Below are 20,569 nucleotides of genomic sequence, written 5' to 3'. Positions count from 1 at the left end.
TCACTGCCCCTGGAGGTGTTCAAGAACTGTGGGGATGTGGCACTGAGGGGCACGGTGGGGATGGATTGTGTGGTAGATCTTAGAGGTCTTTTCAAACCTTTATGGTTCTGGTATATTAGCAATCATTGGAAGCCAATATATTCCAAGGAGATGGTTGACAGGCTGGGCACAAAGCGCTTGGAGGAGACAAAATCAATTGCACTGCACTCAGGAGGTTCCCAAAAGTCTGCAAGACCTGAAAGTGCATTAAGATAACATCAGTACTGTAAACCCAGAAGAGGAAGGAGCGTGGCACTTGGGGATGAAGCACAGATTATAAAATGCATCCGTGTGTCTGGGTAGTGCAGGCACAGCTCCGCAGGGAGCTACCAGGGAAGTTTGTTTGAAGTTGCACAGACGGGCACGGCTGTACGCTGGGGACAGGCTCAAAGTACTGCTTCTTTGATGTCTCTCTGACTCGTGTTGTTATTGTGACTGCTGTTACTGTCAAGGCAAAACGTAGGGTGTTGCGGTGGGATGAAGACACTGATCTGATTATAGTGACAGACTGTGAAAATAAACCCTTCCTTAAGAGCAGAGTTTTGACAGTTGATATATTTTTTTTAGTGCATTCTTGAAGCCTGGGATATTATGATCTTTTTTTTTTTTTCAGTGTTGAAAGCGAAAGGTTACACGCGTTACGCACATACAGCTATGCAAAATTAAGTCCAGCAATAAAGCAGTCAACGATTTTGAGCCTAATACATTTTAAAACCTCTTAAAAACCTATCGAGTTTCCTTCTGTCTTTATTGAGATGGCCTCTGGTAGAAACTGTGCTTCCTTTCACCACAGTGGGAGTGATAGTCTGTCTGGTGGTGTGGCAGAGCAGGGAAACTAGAGATGTTCCAAAGACAGCATCAGCCATAGCAGCAGAGCTGTGCTTTGCCAGCAGCTAAATGAGGAAAGTCTGCTGGAGCCAGGAGGTATGGAAGCCTAATTTCTCATGGATTTATACCTCATAGCTAACTGTGGGCTTCAGCAAAGCCTCTCCTGCAGCAGAGCCACAGATAGGGCATGAGGCTTGTAAGAAACTCAGCTTGCAGTCGCTGGAGAAGGAAAAAAAAAATGCTCATTCTGTATGCAATCAGTTCTGCTGGCGAGACAGTGAGGAGCTTTCTACAGAACTGTCTGTGAAGATCTTTTTTTTTTTTCTTCTTTTTTTGGAAAGAAAAGCTCCTGGTGAATTCTTTGGAAAAGAGTTCTTGACATTTTTGAGAAGCAAAAAAAAAAAAAAAAAAGAGGAAAATCCTATACAGTGATTTTTTTTTCCCCCTACAAACACCGAATCTGCAGTGTTTAGGCTCCTTATTTCTGTCAGCCATTTCCATTCCTTTCCTGTTTCCATAGGTGAACTTTGCACACGTATGTTGCCTCCTTAGCTGCAAGCACAGTGCGCTCAGCCCGCCACCTCCATCCAACAGCTGCTGTTCCACAAAGCTTGGCTCACGCCACAGCTCACTGGGGTGAGAAGAGCCAGCAGTGTTGTCTTCTGACTGGTTTGCTCTCCGTGAGCTGGTGTCGCAGGCTGGCAAATTGGGATGGAGTTTTGCTTTGCTCTGTGAACCAGCAGCGGGCACTGCGGCTGCTCAGTGGGCTGGCTCCTGCCCTCCCAGCAGCAAGTGCACAGCTGTCGGCTTGAGCACCATGAAATCTCATCCTTTGCTGTGGTGTGTGCTAAACTGCACCTTTATTTATGGAGATTGGCTCTGGAGAGGCCGTTATTTAGCAGAAAATAAAGATTTTTGGCATTCATATTTAATATGCTTGAGGTAAACAATGAACTGTGTCAAATCCAGCACAGGCTTCCCTTTTAGATAGCACTGAGTCAACAGTGATGTACAGATCCCTCACCCCCTCACCTCCTCCCTATAGAGCAAAGGAAATTTGTATGATATTCCACCAAATGACTAAATAACATTTACACGAAAGAACAGCAAATGGATGCTTTTAAACGGCACATACCTGTTCGAATGGAGCAGACATTGATCCTTCGTGTTGTTGTGGGTTGCTAAAATGTCAGACACTTTTGTGTGGTGCTTTAGAGAGGGAAGGTACTGTGGAGGGCCTGGTTGGGTCACGCCAAGGTGCAGCCTGCATGCCCTCCAGGGAGCACCCAGCATGTGCAGAATCATAACATCATAGAATTGTTTGAGTTGGAAGCAATCCTTAAAGGTCATCTAGTCCAATTCCCCTGCAATCCACAGCTAGATCATGTTGCTCAGAGCCCCATCCAGCTTGAATGACTCCAATGACGGCATCCATCACCTCTCTGGTCAACCTGTTCCAGTGCCTCACCACCATTACTGCAAAAAAACTTCTTCCTTATATCCAATCTAAATCCACCCTGTAATAGTTTGAAAACATTTCCTCTGGTCCTGTCACACAGATCCTGCCAAAAAAAACTGTCCCCTACTTACAGCTCCCCTCAAGTCCTTTTTGGCAGGGCTGTGCTTCATCCTTATGTCCCCAGCTTCTACTGATAGTGAGGGTTGCACAGCCCAGGTGCAAGAGTTTGCAGTTGGATTTGTTGAACCTCAGGAGGTTCTCCTGGACCCACTACTCAGCCTGTCTAGGTCTCTCTTGGATGGCATCTCATCCCTTTGACATGTTGACTGCACCACTCAGCTTGGTGTCACCTGCAAACTTGCTGAGGTTGCTCTCGATCTCACTGTTGATGTCATTGATGGAGATACTAAAGAGCACCAGTCCCAGTAGAGACCCCTGAGGGACGCTACGTAGCACTGATCTCCATCCGGACATTGACCATAGCTCTCTGACAGAAGGACAGATTTCCCCCAGGAGTTTCAGTAGGTTTGGGCCATCCTCTGCTGTGGCACTCACTGCCTGCCCTGCTGTGGCACTTGTTGCCATCAGAACACCTGCAGGATTTGTGCCCTGCAGCCACAGTGCTGGGTCACTGGGGTGATCTCTGGAGTCTAAAGCAAGTCTTTTTGCTGGGCTCTCACTTTCACTCAGAGTGGAGCTATCAGCATACTCAGTTTCCAGTTTTGAAGATTGCAAATCTGCTCTGCCAAGCTTTCCACATCTCTGCCAATTTTTTCTCATGGTTCGGATGGTCATTTTTTATGGCTTGTTGTAGAACTCTTTTTTTTTTTTTTTGTTTTAAAGATAAATCAATGCTATCAGCCTTCCATTTAAATGAATATGCAGATATAACCAGAGCAATCGGAGAATGAAGTTAGAGGTGATGATATATTAGAGGTGAGAGCGGTAGGCTGGACTTCGACTCTCTGCTTGCCATGCTTTGAAGGGGAAATTATGACAATTACATCATTTTTCCAACCTGACAGTCAGCATGGAAATTTTAGGAGGTGCTGAGGTGCTCACACAAGATGCATGGAGGGGACTGAATACGTGCTCCTGGGGCTGTGGAGCCAGAGAGCATCGCCTGCATGGCTGGCATTGACAAGGGCCTCACTGATGTTTGTTCCTTGCTGCACTGATGGCTGTTCCACAGAAGAAATTTCTTCAGTTAGCTCCCTCCGATTTGCAGGAAGGGGCTGATGTGCAATACGTCCGTAAACAAGAAATGTGGCATCTCTACATTATAAAAGCTTTTGTCTTATTATTCCTCCTTTCTTGCAAAACTCAAGAGAAATCGTAAGAGCTTTATGACAGCAGAAGTGTGTTGGTTTTGTTGTTTTTTTTTTCCCCCAGTGGCTTCAGATTTTGTTTCTTTCACTGCTATTGAGGGTTATTTTTGATTGAGGCAGCAGTGCACCAGAGCGATATTCCCCACTACAACCAATACCTTTCATTGACTTTTTTTTCTTACAAGCCTACTAATTGATTTCAAGAACTGTTTACGAATTCAGAAACAGTTGTATGACGATGGAAATGTAAAGCAAACAAACAAACAAACAAAAAAACACAACAAAAACCATCACAGATGCTTGATAGGAGCTGGGACAATGTTGACAAAGCTGGTCTTCAGCACAAGAAGTGTGTGGGGACTCACTCTGTGCTTTGTATGATGGCTGTGTTTTTGAGGAATGGGAGGGTTTTTGGACATCTCTGGTCCCCTGGATGGCCAGATGACTTAACACCAGAGCAGTAGAAGACAGCATGACTGGATGGCTCAAACACAGGCCACTTGCAAAAGTTCTGTAGGTGATGGGTTGTAGGATGACACTTCGTGTCTTCTAGTCCAGATTTGAGATTTTTGCTCCAAAACCTTTGAGCAAAAAGCAGATGAAGTATGGCTTCTTTTTGCTCAAAAAGCCCAAAGGTTGGAAGAAAATAATTTATGTGACAGACTTGGCAAGGAGAGCTCTCAGCTGGTGGCTGGCCTCTGTCCAAGCTCCCTTCCTTACAGGGACAGACAGGATAATGTACCAGATATTGTTACAAAACAGTGAGATGACATATTTGTGAATGTCTAAGTGACTGAAGAGCTTAATGCGTAAGCACTTGGGAGCAAAAATCTGTTTGGTGCTTGCTTTTTCCTCCTGCTTGTCAAAAGGAACGTGTTTGACCCCGTTCTGTGATAGACACTGTTCAAAGTCACTTTAAAAGTGGCAATGAAAAGCATGGAAATGACTCACAAATGTCTGAGCGTTATGATTTCTCAGAGGTCCAAAGATTTTTCTTAGTCCAGGGGTATACAGCTGACTTGTTTTATCAACAGCTGGTCAAATGGGTCATTTTTCACCATCTCTATTCTCACTGCTTCAACTTCTTTAACCTTCTTATCACTTCTAACTGACTGTGGTTTCAGCAGCACTATTTTTCAAGAAAAATATTACTGTTATTTTAACAGCTTGAAGGCAGACAGATATTGCTATTGTAATACAGCAGTGTAAGAATATGACTTTACTTGAGCCCTTCCCTCTTTATCTCTGTTTGTTGTTATTATCATTTTAGATCTTTCTGGGATGTAGAATCATAGAATGGCTTGGCACGGAGGGGACCTCAAATATCATTGAGTTCCAACCCCTGCCATGGGCTGGCTGCCCCCCATCATCTCAGACTGCCCAGGGCCCATCCAACCTGGCCTTGGGCACCTCCAGGGATGGGGCACCCACAGCTCTGGACAGCAGGACACTGTTGGCCTTCTGGACTGCAAGCACACCACTTGTATCAACTGCACCACTCAGCTTAGTGTCATCAGCAAACTTGCTGAGGGTGCACTCAATCCCACTGTCTGTAATGTTGGTAAAGATGCTGTAGAGCCTCGACCCTCAGACAGACCCCTGGGGGACAACACTTATCAATGGCCTCCACCTGGACATAGAGACACTGATCACAACGCTCTGGCTGTGACCATCCCACCAATTCTTTATCCACCAGCCTTCAAATTCATATCTCTCTAACTAAGAGATAAGGATGTAGTGTGGGACCGTGTCAAAAGCCATGCACAAGTCTGGGTAGATGACATCAGTTGTCATTCCTTTGTCCACTGATGGTGTCACTTCATCATAAAGATTTGAACAATCGAAAGATTGTTCAGGCACAGTCTGCCCTTGCTGAAGCTGTGCTAATTGTCTTGGATCACCTCCTCATCCTTTTGCGTGTGCCTTAACATCTTTTCCAGGAGGATCTGCTCCATGATCTTTGCAGGCACAGAGGTGAGCAGTAGTTCCCTGGGTCTTCCTTTCTCCCTTTCTTGGCAGTAATGTTTCCCTTGTTCCAGTCCCCATGGACTTTGCCTGACAGCCATGACTTTTCAAATATGACAGAGTGGCTCAGCAGCCACAACAGCCAGTTCCTTCAGGGCTCTGGGATGTTTGCCATTGGGTCCCAAGGACTTGTACACATTCAGCCTCATGAGGTGGTCTCAGACTTGCTCCACTCTTACAGTGGAATGGATTTGGTTTCCTTGTCCCCTGTGTAGAATTTCATGGACATGAGTGGCGTGTGAAGACCAAGGCAAAGAACTCTTTAAGATCCTCAGTGTTCTCCATGTGTGAGAGGGCCAATTCTCCCTTTTCATTTATCAGACGGAGTATACTCTCCTTGGCCTGTCTCTTCTGCCCCATGTATCTAAAGGATCTCTTCTCATTATTTTTCACATCCTTCACCAAGTTCAATTCCATCTGCACCTTGCCTTTCCCAATCCCAACCCTATATTTTTCTCAGGCCACTCATGGCCTGCTTCCAGTGCTTTATACTTTTCCTTCTTTTCCATCATCCTGACCAGCAGGTCCTTGTTCATCCATGCTGGTTTCTTGTCTTGTCTGTCTGATTTCTTATGCTCTTATGCTCTCAGAAAGGCATCCTTAAAATGCTGTCATCTCTGTTCTGTTCCATTGTCCCCAAGGACCGTTTCCCATTGTAATCCCATCCAACAATTCCTTAAACAGCTGCAGGTTCAGTCTCCTGAAGCTCAGGGTCCTGACTCCACTCTTTAACAGACCCATGTTCTTGGAGATCACGAATTCAACCAACTGAGCAACCCATGGTTGCTGCAGCCCAGGTTGCCTCCAATCTCAACCCCTTTAATCATCTCCTTCATGTTGATGAGCAACAAGTCCAGCAAAGCTTCTCCTCCAGTCAGTCTGTCCAATACCTGAACAAGAAAGTTGTCATCCACAGACTCCAGGAGTCTCCTGGAGTGTTTGCAGCTTGCTGTATTGCTTTCCCAGCAGATATCTGCTGGGTGGTTAGAAATCCCATTTAAGGATGTCAGAAAACCTGACATGAGTGCAGCTACCTTTAGGCTCCATTGCTCTGGTGTGGGGGAAAAATGAATTCTTGGGTTCTTTCTGTATGGAGCAAGTAGCTGTGATGGAAAATGGGGAGAGATTGGCATGTACTTCTAACTTCTCCTGCACATAAGTCCCTGCCTTCAGCTTTGTGATGTAAATGCATTTTGTTTTATCATGGCAGTGTCACACGAAGAAAAAACATTTGTTGCTGTGAATATACCTGGTGGTATTTTACATGAATCCATGGTTTATATTGCTGTTGTAGGATGGAGGCTGGTTTAAATTCATTAGGCTTTCATTAGGAGTATTCCATGGGGTTTTCTTTTACTGTTGCCTTTAAGCTGTGAGGGACTGAAATAAATGAGAATCCTGGAATATCAAAAGAAAGTTAACACAGGGATTAAGCACTTTCTTGTTTAGCAGAGAAATGATGAAATCATTGTGAGAGCACAGCAAGAAAACTCCAGAATGCAAACAGTAGATCCTAAATGTCCAGCCCCACTTCCAGCCTGGGGAGACGTGTTGTTAGCCTGCTCTGAAGTCCAAAACACCTCAAAATTACTGCTGTGAGGGGTCCCTGCCACCCTGCTCAGCTGTCACTGAGCTGAACGGAGAGTGGCTGGGAGAGGTATGAAGGACAAGACTCTGGCCTTGCCCATGTAAGGTTTGCTGTTCAGTTTTGCAGAGCGTTTTAGACAAATAATGTCAGGATTGATTTAGCAGAGCTGTCCTGCCTTGGGGAAGGGAAGGGATTAAGTGACCTTGCAAGATCTCTTCCTTCTCTCTTCACTACTGTTGTATGGTTATTACTTGGTCCTCTGGAACCCGAAACTGGGTGGCATTTTGAATCTCAAAATCCACCTGAGAAAAGGCTGCTAGGCAAAATGGATCCGGCTGAGAGTACTGGAGCTGCATTTGCAGAAGGTATCGACATACTGGTATCATTTGCAGCAGGTATCAATCTGACATGATTAACCTGAGCTGTTGACTATGCAGAATGTACCTGAAAAACCGCACAATCCGTCTCTGTTAGCTGTTCAACAACAGCTTTGGGGTGCATAAGGAAAGCAGCTAAACTTTCTGCCCCATCTTGTAAGGGGTGCAGCAGTGTAAAGGTGACCCGGAGTGTCCCTCTGCTCCCTGCTGGCTGCCATGCATTCCCCTGTCCTGCTGTGACATGGAGAGGACGCCCTGAGCTGCAACATCTCTGCTGCTACCAGAGCTGTGCCAATTAAATAGGCTTTTCTGTATTTATTACGGAGGAGCTGCTTATACCTGGTGACATTTCTGCTGACTGCTGTTAAGTTCCCCTCTGCTTTAAAGTCAGCATCTGCAAGTTAGAGCAGCAAACAAACTGCTACTGAAGAAAGCATCTCCTGAAGGTGTTGAAAACAAAATTGGTTTGGAGGTAAATAATACAGACTGTGAAGGTACTCAGGGAAAGCAGACCAAAAGGAGAAATCAGGGTCAGTGTCCTCTGCCTTCACATTTAGAAGCATTGGTAATGCAACCTGGTGGGAGTTAGTGGGAAGGGAAAGAGAACTCAGGGGAGATGCAAACCCCAGTGTGTGCATCTGAGAAATGGGAGAGCCAGAGGGCTGCAGAGCCAATGTTATGTTGTATCTGCTCTTACTGGCTGTTGGTTTTTTTCACTTCTGTTTTTAGAAACATTTCATTTCCTTATCTCCTTTTTCATCTCCTTTCTTAAATTTCTCATTAGCTTCAGCTATGAAATTTTGCAAGATCAAATATAGTCAGCCTCCACTGACGATCATCTGTCTGCAAGCATTACATAATTCATCCCAGCTCCGGATCAGGTTGGTACATCTTTGAAGTGCCAGTCACGCAGCAGAAAGCAGCCGCTGGCACCACATGCCATGCTGGGGTCTGCTAGCACTGCCAGGACTTAGCCTAAAAGGCAATGATCTTTAAATGGACACAGAGGTCTGCGACTCATTGGCAGCTTTATTGACTCTGAATCCATTGAAACTGTAATCTCTTTTTTCACGACAAAGGTAGAAGATGTGTTTTTTTGTTTTTCTTTTTTCTAATCATAGACTTGTTAGAATAAATCAGCAATTGAAATCTGTAAGCAGAGCAGAAGTGCTGTGCTGTTTGTGGGGCTGGTACACATGGCTTTTGCTCCAGTGATGCTGCCAGGCCCCTTCATGACAGAGAAGCATGAGCTCTTAGCCCAGTTCACTCTAGACACTCCTCTGCTCTCAACCTCTCATGAGCTTCTGATGACTTTGGTAGATTTCCCCATGAATCAGAGCTAAATCATGACTCTTTCTGACATTCTAGAGCTAAACTGGGCAATTTCATTTCAGAGTGTCAAAGCACGGAGCAAATAATTAGTCTAATTTATCTAGAGCTCCATTGAGTCTGTCATGTGGCAGGGGGGTTGGAGATTCATGATACTTGAGGTCCCTTCCAACCCTGGCAATTCTGTGATTCTGTGATTCTTTTCCTGCCTTGCACTGGGATGTAGTGGAGAAACCTCTCAGGCACAGACAGGTAATCCCATCAGTTATGATGGGATTTTCAGTGGCACCATCAGACATATAGATACACAGGTCAGGAACAGGTTGTGCTTGCAGTGGTGTAGTGTGCATCTGAGTCTGACTACGGTGATGCTCATCCCATGTGTTACATGCAGTAAATAAAGTTAGCACATTCAAAACAGTCCTGCCAACATTCAGCTTTTTACATAATTCATGGGCCTGCTGATGATTGCTGTTTCAGTATTTCTGTCTCATTTCTTCTACAAGAAAGGCTGACAGGGCTGCAGCTTGATTTTTCTTGGTCAGACAAAAAAAAGCATTTGCTGGTTGTATAGCATCCCCAGGGAATCCCTCAGAAGCAGACAGCGATGCTCATTATTTTCTTCTGGCCACGACCACTGATCTGTGTTAAGACAATTTATTGTTCTCATGTTTACTGTTGGAGAAGAATGAGTTTGTTTTGTCTTATTTTAAACCTCCTTGAAGCCTGTGTATAAAGATTGCCTGTTGCTCGGTGGTACCTAAATCAGAATTGAGCCTTTTGTGTGCTCTGGGAATAAGGTGGAAATACTACGCTGAGAACACTGGCAAACAACACTGATTACTGATCTCTTGAAAAACGTCTGCTTGTATCTACTGGACCTCCTACTGCAAAATGGGAAAACCTGAGCAAATGTACACGCCTCAGTCTGTCCCTTTTGTCACCTTTGATAATTTGATTCCTAATATTTTAGGGTAGCAGCCTCTGAATGAGTTAGAAAACCAAAATACAGGGAAGGGCTGCCGTGAATCAAAGACTGTTGAAGAGGATGTCATGGGCAGAGTCAAATGTGTCCATCTCCCAGAACGAGAGCCAGGTTGCAACTGAGAAAATAAAAAGTGATTTACACAGAAGGAATGCAGGGAAATGATATGCCACAACTTCAGTGCAAGCTAGGCATTAATCTAATCACAGGATGAACATTTCTCCTATTTCACTACAGGACATGGAAAGTATACTGGCCTTTCTGTTTGAGAGTTTAAGTGTATAGGTGTAGAACACACTTCCTTTGTTCTCATGCTTCCCACAATCAGGATACGTGCACTTGCTGCACGCTACTACAGGCCTGAAAATGGTGCAGGGAATCAGAAACATGACATAAGCATTGTTTTATGAGGTACTCATCACCTCCTTAGGGCAGAAAGTGGGAGGAAGCTGATGGAAACCATCGGGTTACTCAGAAGCCAAAACCCAAAGTCAAGTATTTAAGATGTAGGAATTGGAGGTGGAAGAAAAGAGAAAAAGAATGAACGTGACTGATTCCCTGGTGCCGATCTTCCTCAGGTAGTGTAAAAGAGTTACAGTGAAATTCAACCACTTGAAGATGAGATTTCAAATAGAAAGATAACCAAAGGCTGTTTGGGAGGCAGATGAAAGAAAGGGGGAAGAGCAGAGCTGTGTCCACGCTCCATTCAAGGGGATGCTGATGTAGCTCTCGGCTATTCGGAGCCTAACAAGTGATGCATGAGTAGGCTCTTTGCCCTGGGGAGGGATCTTGATGAAGAGAGGAAAACATCTCTATGCCACACATTAAACCAGTGAGTCTTTGCAATTTATTCAAGCAAATGGCATAAATGGAAGAAATGGAAAATTTGAATAAGCAGTCATAGAGAGCCAAGAACAGGTCAAACCTATTTTTAGCTTCCAGAGAATTTTGGTTAATTTAGTGGAAAAAAAAGAGGAGAATTCCTCCTTGCTATCAGGCAGGGATGAAGCAAAGCTCGGATCTTTCTCTCTTCCTTCTTATTTTATGATGAAAATCTACTTTCTCTTCCTTTGTTTTTCTATTGAAGTCTAATCAAAGTCTCCGAAATAAGTGCTTGCAGGCTTTCTTGTTCCATGCTAACCATGTTTTCTGTAATGTTTATACAAAGAAGTAGAAGTGGTCTCTGCAGCAGGCACCTCGCAGTCCAGGGGATGCAGCACCTGCCTGTAATTACTTGGGAATTCATTTCTTCTTTTTATTCCTCATTATTGTTGGTTTATTGCCGCTTTGGGGATCTATAAGGCCATTTTTAAGATGTGGGTAAGGTGCAGACTCCCATAAACACCATGGTGAGGAAGGCACAGAGCAGGAAATAGGACTCTGGGAAAAATGGGAAGACATCTGAAATCTGGATAGGGTATTTAGCAGGAGGTAGAAGAGGGTGGTCTGCAAGCCAGGGCTGTGCTGCTGCCTCACTGGACATGAGCCCTAGTGGCCATGAGAGACTTCCAGGGACGAGAAGAGCTGGGATGGCCTCAGCTGGCCCCGTGTTGCCCTGGGGTCCCTGCAGCACCTCCTCACATTGGATTCCTGATCCCTCATCTTCTGCGTGTACACGACTATCTCTCACCACTAAGTTGCTGTGGTTGGATTTTCAGCAGAACAACCTCACCATTTCTACATTTTTTTCATGAGCAAATCGGTTTGTCTGACTCAAATGCCCGTTTCCCAAAGATTGTGTCAAAATCTCATTAAGAATAATTACCCTATCAAATGTCTGCATTGTTCGTCGTAATTCAGTTTGCAAGGCTCAAAGATTTCTGCTGAAAGACACGTAAAGTGATCTGACTTTTTCATATTTGCCTTCAACATCTTTACCCTGATGTTTTGACTACAGAATGGCTGCAGTGAGCATCTCTAATGATAACTGCCTCTGAGCAGCTGTACTGCTGGCCCCATCATTACTGTGACAGAGGCTGTGCCCTACCATGGGACTTCCATGTGAGGCACCCAAAGGAAGGCTGGTGAGGAGTTCTGCAGGAACGTGTGTGTCCAGCACGACAGTAGATCAGATGGGGCCAATCCCCTGTGCTAGGGTAAGGGGAGCTCAGCACCCACAGCAGCATGGGATCCCCACTTTTGCTGCTTTTCATCACCATTTCAACTTGAATTCCTGCCAAACCCCTGAGTCTTTTTTGCTTGAACACATCTGGGTCAGCTCCTGCCCTCAATTAGATGTTGGTTCAGTTCTTGAGTTAAGCAGGTTTTCATGAGAACAGCTAAGGGCAGGAGCTGGCCCTGGAAAGCCACTGGAAGTAAGAACATGTACAAATCTTCCGTGTTGTGTGAGCAGAAGGGACATAAAGGACAGCAATCACAGAGCAACTCTTACCAGCCTTGTTGAGACAAACACCTTTTATTCTAGGACAAACCCATTACTTTTTATGTAGCAAATCTGGCTGTTTTGTTGTGTAATGGATTTATAAATTGAATTTGTTATTAGCAGTGACTCCACTATTCTGATATTAAATGGCAGGAAATTGGCCTGCTGTGTCGCAACCACCTCTTAGTAGGAGTGCCTTTCTCCCCCTGTTCTAAGAGGCTGGGTTTTGAAAAGCCGTGAGCAAGGACATCATAGAGAACTAGATTCTGTTTGGTTTAAAAGCAAAATTAGAGCAATTGATCATTTCATTCTGGTGATCAGAGACTCCCAGAGGAGAATGCTGAAACATCTGTAATAGCCAGAGTTGCAGAAGGACAATAAGAGAATCAGAGTTTTTTGGAAACTTATTTTTCAGCTCACTGGAGGTTCAGAATATAATAATTAATAGGAATAATTTCGCAAGTTCTCAAAAACAGCTTCACATCAACCTAAAATTTAATATCCCTGTTTGATTGCAGGAACGAGTTTTGAAAACTAAAAGCAAATGGGCATTTCCAAGTGAAAAGCCACACAAAATTGAAGGAAGAATTGAAGTACCTTGTTTATGAACACTGGTAGAGCTATTTAAGCTAGTCAAAAGAAATTTTTTCTTATATTTTTCCATGCGGCATTCGGTGCTATAGTCCTACTTCTGTGACACCATTTGATGTAGCCATGCTTTTCTTCTTCAGAAAAAAGAAAACTTGCCCACGTCTGTTTCCTCAAGACAATATGTTCCCTGCTGCCCAGCAGAGGCTACTGGTTATTATTAGTCATTATTTTTTAAAGGGAAACCGTTGCATCTGTGGCTGGATGTATGCTCTGCACAGGCTAAATCACCTAGGCTTTGCTTAAACAAAGTTTCCCCTGAATTACCCCCCTGCAGAAGAGACGTGCGTTCACTGAGCCAATCTACTTAATGGCATCGGCAGAGCAATGGGCTCCGCTGTGAGAGGCACAAGGACAGCACTAAGGTCAGTCCGGGAAACTGTGAGCCAAAAGCTCCTTAGGCAAGGCACTTACTGCAGGAAAATCAGAGGCAGGCTTAATGAAAATAGCTGTAGCACAGTTACAAACAAAGCAAAACAAAATAAAGAAATCATCCGGGATGGATTCATCTGGATTTGCCACTCACGCATCGTTCTGGTACTTATTAAAAGAAACCCTAGCTTTATATTTATTATATTTTCCCTAGCACATGTGGTTTTCATGGCTGCTGGACTGCAAGTATGTAAGCCTATAACTCCTCCATACGTAAAGTTTTTTTTTTTTTTCAAGTAGCTAATCGTATTAATTAATGTTATTATTAATCTTCTTTCTGGGAGTTTTAAGTGTTTGTGTTGGAATGTTTTCTGATTAAAGCCACAGAAAGACTCTACTCCACCAAGCTTTCAATCCAACACACTTTGCAGGAATTACACCTGCAATTAGAATTAATTTACCAAATGAAATCACCTCCGAAGCAAGCAGGGCTCTCACAGCCATAGGCCATTCATCTCAAGTGCAAAATGCAGCCATACAGTCATTATAATGTGGTGCAGACTGGGAGAGAAAAATATTTACTAAGGAGAAGGGAAATTATAGCACTTCTCTGAATTAAAACAAATGTATGTAAATAAAGGTACCCTCTGTTTCCATAACCCAATTATAATACTGATGTGCGTGATCTGAAAATTATATGCTGTGAAAGTAACACGCTGCTATAGAGAGGCATCTGGCTGGCTCTCCTTGATTTTGAGGTGCATGTAGGATAATTGCATGCTCCAGCATAGACCCTGATTTGAAACGTTCCAGAAGAAAAGCCTTTCTTTCTATCAAGCTTTTTTAATTCTAGGGCACTGAAACCTTTGAGGGAGTGGTGGCAGCAGCTCTGCTGAGACAACATGGATGTGCCCAATGCAGTACCGGCACATTTCTCACGTCCTTGGCTGGTAGAGCTGCTCTGGGTGAGCAAAACCTGGGGAGGAATGATCTGTGTCAGTCCTACAACAGCTTGCAAGGTGAATGTGGGACTGTAAGTAACACGTGCTCAGAGATGTGGCGATGGAGGGAGTGAGGACTGAGCCCAACTGCTGCTTACTCTCCCACTCGAAACAATGGGGCGTTCTGATTTCTGACCACCTTCTGATGCTCGAATGGTAACTCTGTCAGGCTGCATTTCACTCTTAGCAGTGTTGATGTGCAAGCTTTCCAGGGATGAAGAGTTTTTTTAATAGAAAAATAAGATGGAATTAATTGAAGCTGTCACTATCAGCCGTCGCAATGAAGCTGGGAAAGTATCTTCTGTAGGCTTTATTACATGTTGGCCATAGCTTTGCAGGCAGATTTATGTGAGCATATCTGATGTACCACTTTATTTGTAAGCTGGGTGGGGCTGTATATCAAGGCAAAAAAAGCCTTGAGAAGTTCTGTGCGTTATTCTGACGTTTCGGAATATTACTGATACCCTCAAATTGTGCCTTTTGGTGAACAAACTGAAAGTTCAGCACGTCCCCTGAGTTCTTCTAAAGCTCTTTCAAAGCACCATCTCTCTGTTTCCCAGCGGAGATCGGCTGTGAAGTTAATGCGTGACGAATCTGGAAGTGACTCATCAGCTGTTTGTTATTGGGCATATACTGTATATTAATTACCCTTGGTTTGCAGATCTAGCGTGAGGTTGTGAGTCAAGCTGATGCTTTGAAACGAGGGTGTTTAGTGGGGGAAATGGGCGTGCGGTGGTGCGGAGAGCTGACAAAAGGCTTTGATTCTTCCGTGGCTCGGGGAAAAGCTGCAGCACAGTATGTTGAACTCACAGGAAAAAAAAAGCATCCCAAGAACCCAATGAGAATTTTCAACTAACTGCCTTAATAGATTGGCCTGACTCAGAATGAATGTTCAAGCCTTTTAAAAGAGTGGGTTGAGCAGCGCTATTGGAAAGATTCTTTTAATGTGACTCACAATTGAATAATTTGAATAAATGACACAAAATTTGCTGCCTGTACAAGCAGGATGTGCCACTGCATGAATCTCCCTCTGTGGGATGCATCTTCCCATCTCCTCTTTCTACCTTCCAAGCATTTTACTTCCTTCCTATGTGGAAGACCATACAATGGTTAGTGTAACAGTGGCAAAGAGCATTGATTTGAGGCAGTTTGCTCTGCGCCAAACCAGAGGGACCTCATGGAGGAGAGGGAGTCCTCCTTCCTGGGCTTGTGCAAGAGTAAGAAGACGGGAGCTATTTCTGAGCCATTCTGAGTACTCCAGAGGTGACTGGAAGGGCTGAGCAACCCGCGTTGCCCCAGAATGTGATGAATGGTGCCACCAGGAGGGGATAGGGAAACAGAACAGTTTCCTGTTCATGCTCCTGTTTCAGGGCATAAAGTATGACCTATGCTTTCTGGTGTGTCACCTTAGCTTGGAGTTTAACCAATCTGCTGGAAAAGTAGCATGGCAAACTGTAGGCAAGCCAGAAGGCTCCTGGAACAAGGGGACAAGGGGAAATTGTTTTAAGTTGAGGGAGGGAAGATTTAGGTTGGATGTCAGGGGGAAGTTCTTTACAGAGAGAGTGGTGAAGTGCTGGAACAGCTGCCCAGAGAGGCTGTGGATGCCCTATCCCTGGAGGTGTTCAAGGCCAGGTTGGATGGGGCCCTGGGCAGCCTGGTCTGGTATTAAATGTGGAGGTTGGTGGTCCTGCGTGTGGCAGGGGGGGTGGAGATTCATGATCCTTGAGGTCCCTTCCAACCCTGGCCATTCTATGATTCTGTGGAACACACTGGGGATATCTTCCTGAACAAATAGACAGCCCCAACAGAGGGAATGCAGTGCTGGAGCTGTTGCTCAACAGTGTGAGCAAACTGAATGATGACATGAGGACTGTAGGCTACCTGTAGCGACCATGTAATGGTTGAGTTCAAAATCTTGAGAGATATTGGACAGGCAGAGAGTAAAAGCAGGAAGCTTAATTTTAGGAAAGCCAACTTGCATCTCCTCAGGTAGTTAGTCAACAAAACCCCCTGGGAATCTGTACTCAAGGTCAAGGGAGCAGAGCAGAGCTGGCTGATCTTTAGAGAAGGTTTCCTTAGGGCACAAGAGCTCTTCACCCCAGGTGGAAGAAGCAAGGAAAAGAAAGTAAGAGACTGGCATGGCTGAACTGGGACCTGATGGCCAAACTGGAGAGCAAGAAGAAAATGCAAGACAGTGGAAGCAGTGACAGGTACTGTGGGAGGAGTAAGGGATTCAGCTAGGCTATGTAGGAATGGGGTGGTGGGCTCAAGAAGGCTGAAGCCCAACTGGAACTGGGCTTGGCAAGGGGTGCAAAGAAGGAAAAGAAAGGCTTCTACAGGTACATCAACCAAAAGAACACCTTCATGGTGAAGGCAGGATGAGATAGCAGGGACTGTTCAGCCTGTGGAAGAGAAAGCTCCAGGGAGACCTGACCTTCCTTTCAGTGTCCAAAGGGGGACTGTAAGAAGGAAGGGGCAGACTATTTAGTTGCGTCTGTGCTGATAGGACAAGGGGAAATGGTTTCTAACTGAAAGAGAGGAGATTGAGACTGAATATAAGGAAGACGTGTTTTACAGTAAGGTTGCCCAGAGAGCTGGTGGATGCCCCATCCTTAGAGACACCCAAGGTCAGGCTGTATGGGGCTCTGAGTGCCAGATGGAGCTGTAGATGTCCCTGTTCATTGCAGGAGGATTGAACTAGATGACCTTTAAGGGTTCCTTCCAACTCAGAACAATTCTATGCTTCTATGATTCTGTGCCCTAACTTTTCTTGCCCAAGAAAAAGCACAGTGATCGAGGTTGGACTGAAATGCTGAAGACCTTTTTGAACTCCAGCCTCTTTGAACTGGGTAACCTCTAATGAAAGCTGGGAAAGTTTAGAGAGGAAAACAGCTTATCTTTTCCTTCTCCTTGCTGGATGAATGCCCTTATTTTGTTATAGATCGTTCAGCTTTATTTTTGCTAGGGAAATGTTATTTATTCAGCTTTCAAATGTTTGGTTAGCTTATTAATTTTTCATATGCAAGAGCTTTGAATATGTCTCTTTGAAATGCCACAGCTAACCTCCTTTTTCCTTTGGGCGATGTACTTGGATCTCCACTTTTGACCTTCTTCCAAAAGTTGTCTGGAAAATTAGCCAAGGGGACGTTCTCCAGCTCATGGCTATCAGGTGGCACTGCTGCTGATTTATGAAGTTCCCATTACACAGAGTTAATGAACAGGAAAACATTTGACAGCCACCAGAATGTCTGCAAACCCTCTTGTTAGTGTGTGAAGGATATGCATGTGATGGAGCACTCATGACCACAGTGCTCAGCAGGGGAAAGCCAAAACATCTTCTCTTTCTCCACTGTAATATCTGCTTTAATTTCCAGCCTTGCTGTCTGCAAATCCACCCTCATCTGCATTCTTCTTTGGGGAATGTGCCCCACTTGGAGGACTCATGAAGACACAGTTATCATAATGTAAAGGATGAACTGTCTTTTCTGTCATTCCAGTATTGTTTTAATTTTGTTTTCTGCTGTTAATGCTTGTTTTACCCTCTGATGTTGCTTTGGCAGGCACAGACATTTTGTCCTTTAGGACAAATACTCTCTGATGCTGAAATAAACTAAGTGCAGAGGGTTTTACTTTGTTTCACATAGATAGTATTTTTCTTGTTCTGCTTTTAATAACTTCAAGATTACTTCTGTTTTTGAATGTGGAAATAGCATGAGCGTGGACTTGCTGCCCTTGCTTTCACCAGATCACATGCTGCCCATTCTTTACAAACCTTTTCGTTGCATTTGCCTTTTCCCACTTCTCCAGTCTTCATTTAGTATTCTTAATTTTTCTTTTCTTTGATTATTCCCTAGCAGTAATTCCAGCTCACCCAGCAATCACCATCACAACGCTGTTTTCCAAGGCTCATCTCCTCCTGTTCGACTCCAGACTCCTGGCTGCAGGTCCAGCTGCCTCGTACAGTCAATAAATGAAAGTTCTCTCATCATATGGCACAAATCACCACTTCCTCCACTCCTCATACCCTGCTCCTCCAGGCAGTTCATTTCACACATCTTTACGCTAGAAGCCGGGCACTGCGCTGTAGATCAGCATGTATTTATTGACTTGTATCCTGTTATTATTCTCATAGGCATGTATGGCTGTGTTGTGCACCCACCCCAGGTATTTCCTCTGTCTGGTTTATTACCTCTGTGAGCCTTATTTTCAGCATTTTACAGTTTTCCTCTGCAGGTGTGTGTGGGGAGCCCGTGCAATAGGATATTGGCTGTTGATGGTAAGGCTGCAAAGCACCAAGGGCATCTTTGTAGAATAACAGGATGACAAATAAGCTTCTTGAAAGTGCTTGTGTGACTCATGTCTCATGCCTGTGTGCAAACACACAGAAGCCTGAAGTCAACCTGTCTTTAAACTGTGCTTATAATTTAAATTTACGTGCTTCGTTAGCTTTTACCTGGATATTCTTAAAAATCAGACAAGAGCAGAGGCTCATGCTCTGTGCATGGAGGAGCTGATGTACACCTGAAACCTTCCCTGATTTTTACCATTAGCTCCTTTTCACACCTATACAGGCAGAGCAGAGGGTGTCAGAGCTGGCAGCTCCATTGGGGCCATGAGCAGTGGGGATGGCCAACCCTACAAAAATGCCCTTGGAATTTTAGTTTGAAGGCAGCGTGCTCCCTGTATGGGATGAAGGGAAGGGAGGGGGCAAGCTTCCTCCTCCAAAGCTCCAGCAGACTGCAAGAACATGGTTTTGTCACCGTGTCACAATTTATAGCTAATATCTGCAAATTCTGGCAAAATACTGTTAACCTTAATACCATTCCACCCCAACAGAAATTTTGTATGCAGACACAGACTGGGGGAGGATATAATTGGTACCTATTGCTCTACTTTCAAAATGCTGCATTCCTGTGGAAAAAGAAACTGATGAATCTTCAATACCTGGAGAGGCTGAGATCATCTACAGACTTCTAATGAGTATCAAACTGCACTGCTTTCCTCCAGCACTTGAGACACAGTCTTACCTGGGGGGCACTCAGAAGCCAACACAGCCATTTGCTGGGGCTTTATGGTATTGTCCCATTTGTACATATTTTTGGAACTGAAGGAAGTGTTGGAAAAATTCCCTAGCACAGAAATGTTCTGGAGAAATTTCAAGGTTGTTTCTCTCATGCCTACCCTGCACACTTCAACATCTTTTAGCTATGTAGATGCTGCAGTATTCTTGCAGTTCATTCTGTACATTTGTTTACAGCCTGAAAAAAACATCCATGCTTTTTTTTTTTGCAACCTGAGCCATCCTGGTGGCTTGAAGCTTGATTAGCCTCTACAGATGGATGACGTGAGGGAACTCAGCACAGTGCTCGATTAACTATGGACAGAGCTGTTCTTCCCTGAGTGTCCACGTAAAGCTGCTCTGTCTGACAGCAGACATGCCTTGAACCTTGGTAAATTGCACCAATGTTCAAAGAAAAATGACCTGCATCCTTTAGCTGCTTTTTTTTTTTATTAATTCAAACGTCGTACCTCTTTTAATTCACATATTCCCAACCAAGGTTTAATTACAACAGGTATTTTGGGGTAGCTGTTTTTAATTTTCTTCTAGCTGTGTTTCAATTTCCTTCGTTGCTTCACTGCTGATTTTACTTTCACAATTGATTGGAAAGGTTTATTCTTCCTTTAACGTTAATCTTTAAATACTTCCTCGCAACAGGGGCTCTCAGATGATTATTACATTGTGCTCTGTGATGAGAAGCAGTGCTGGGTCTGGTGGCTCTTCTCCTCCCACTACAGCTATCTCCACACAGGGACATATGCTTTCCATATTTTTGTGACGTTTTACGTTATCATCTTTCTAATTATTTTCTGATTTCATTGCAATTGCACTACCAGACATCACAGGGCACCACATAGAGTCATCAAGAACAGATTGTTTTCTTTATTGCTGTATCAAACGGTCACGTGTCTTTGGCATAGCGAGTTACTGAACGTACACCACTCAAGGCTTTTCTTTTTCCCTGTGAATATATATTAGGACCAAACTTTGGCACGTGAAAGCTGTGTTATTAACCTGCTGTGTCATCATTTTCCAGGGATTTCCTATTTCCTATCAGGAAATTCAACGTGCATCACGCTGACTCTAACACAGCTTACATGCAGTTACCTGGAACTAGTTAAAAAAACAGAAGGAAAAAGGAATGAGTG

The sequence above is a fragment of the Phasianus colchicus genome, chromosome 2 (genome assembly GCF_987193195.1).
Source record: "Phasianus colchicus chromosome 2, bPhaCol1.hap1.1, whole genome shotgun sequence".
NCBI classification, from domain to species: Eukaryota; Metazoa; Chordata; class Aves; order Galliformes; family Phasianidae; genus Phasianus; species Phasianus colchicus.
Note: the sequence above shows the minus strand (reverse complement) of the source record.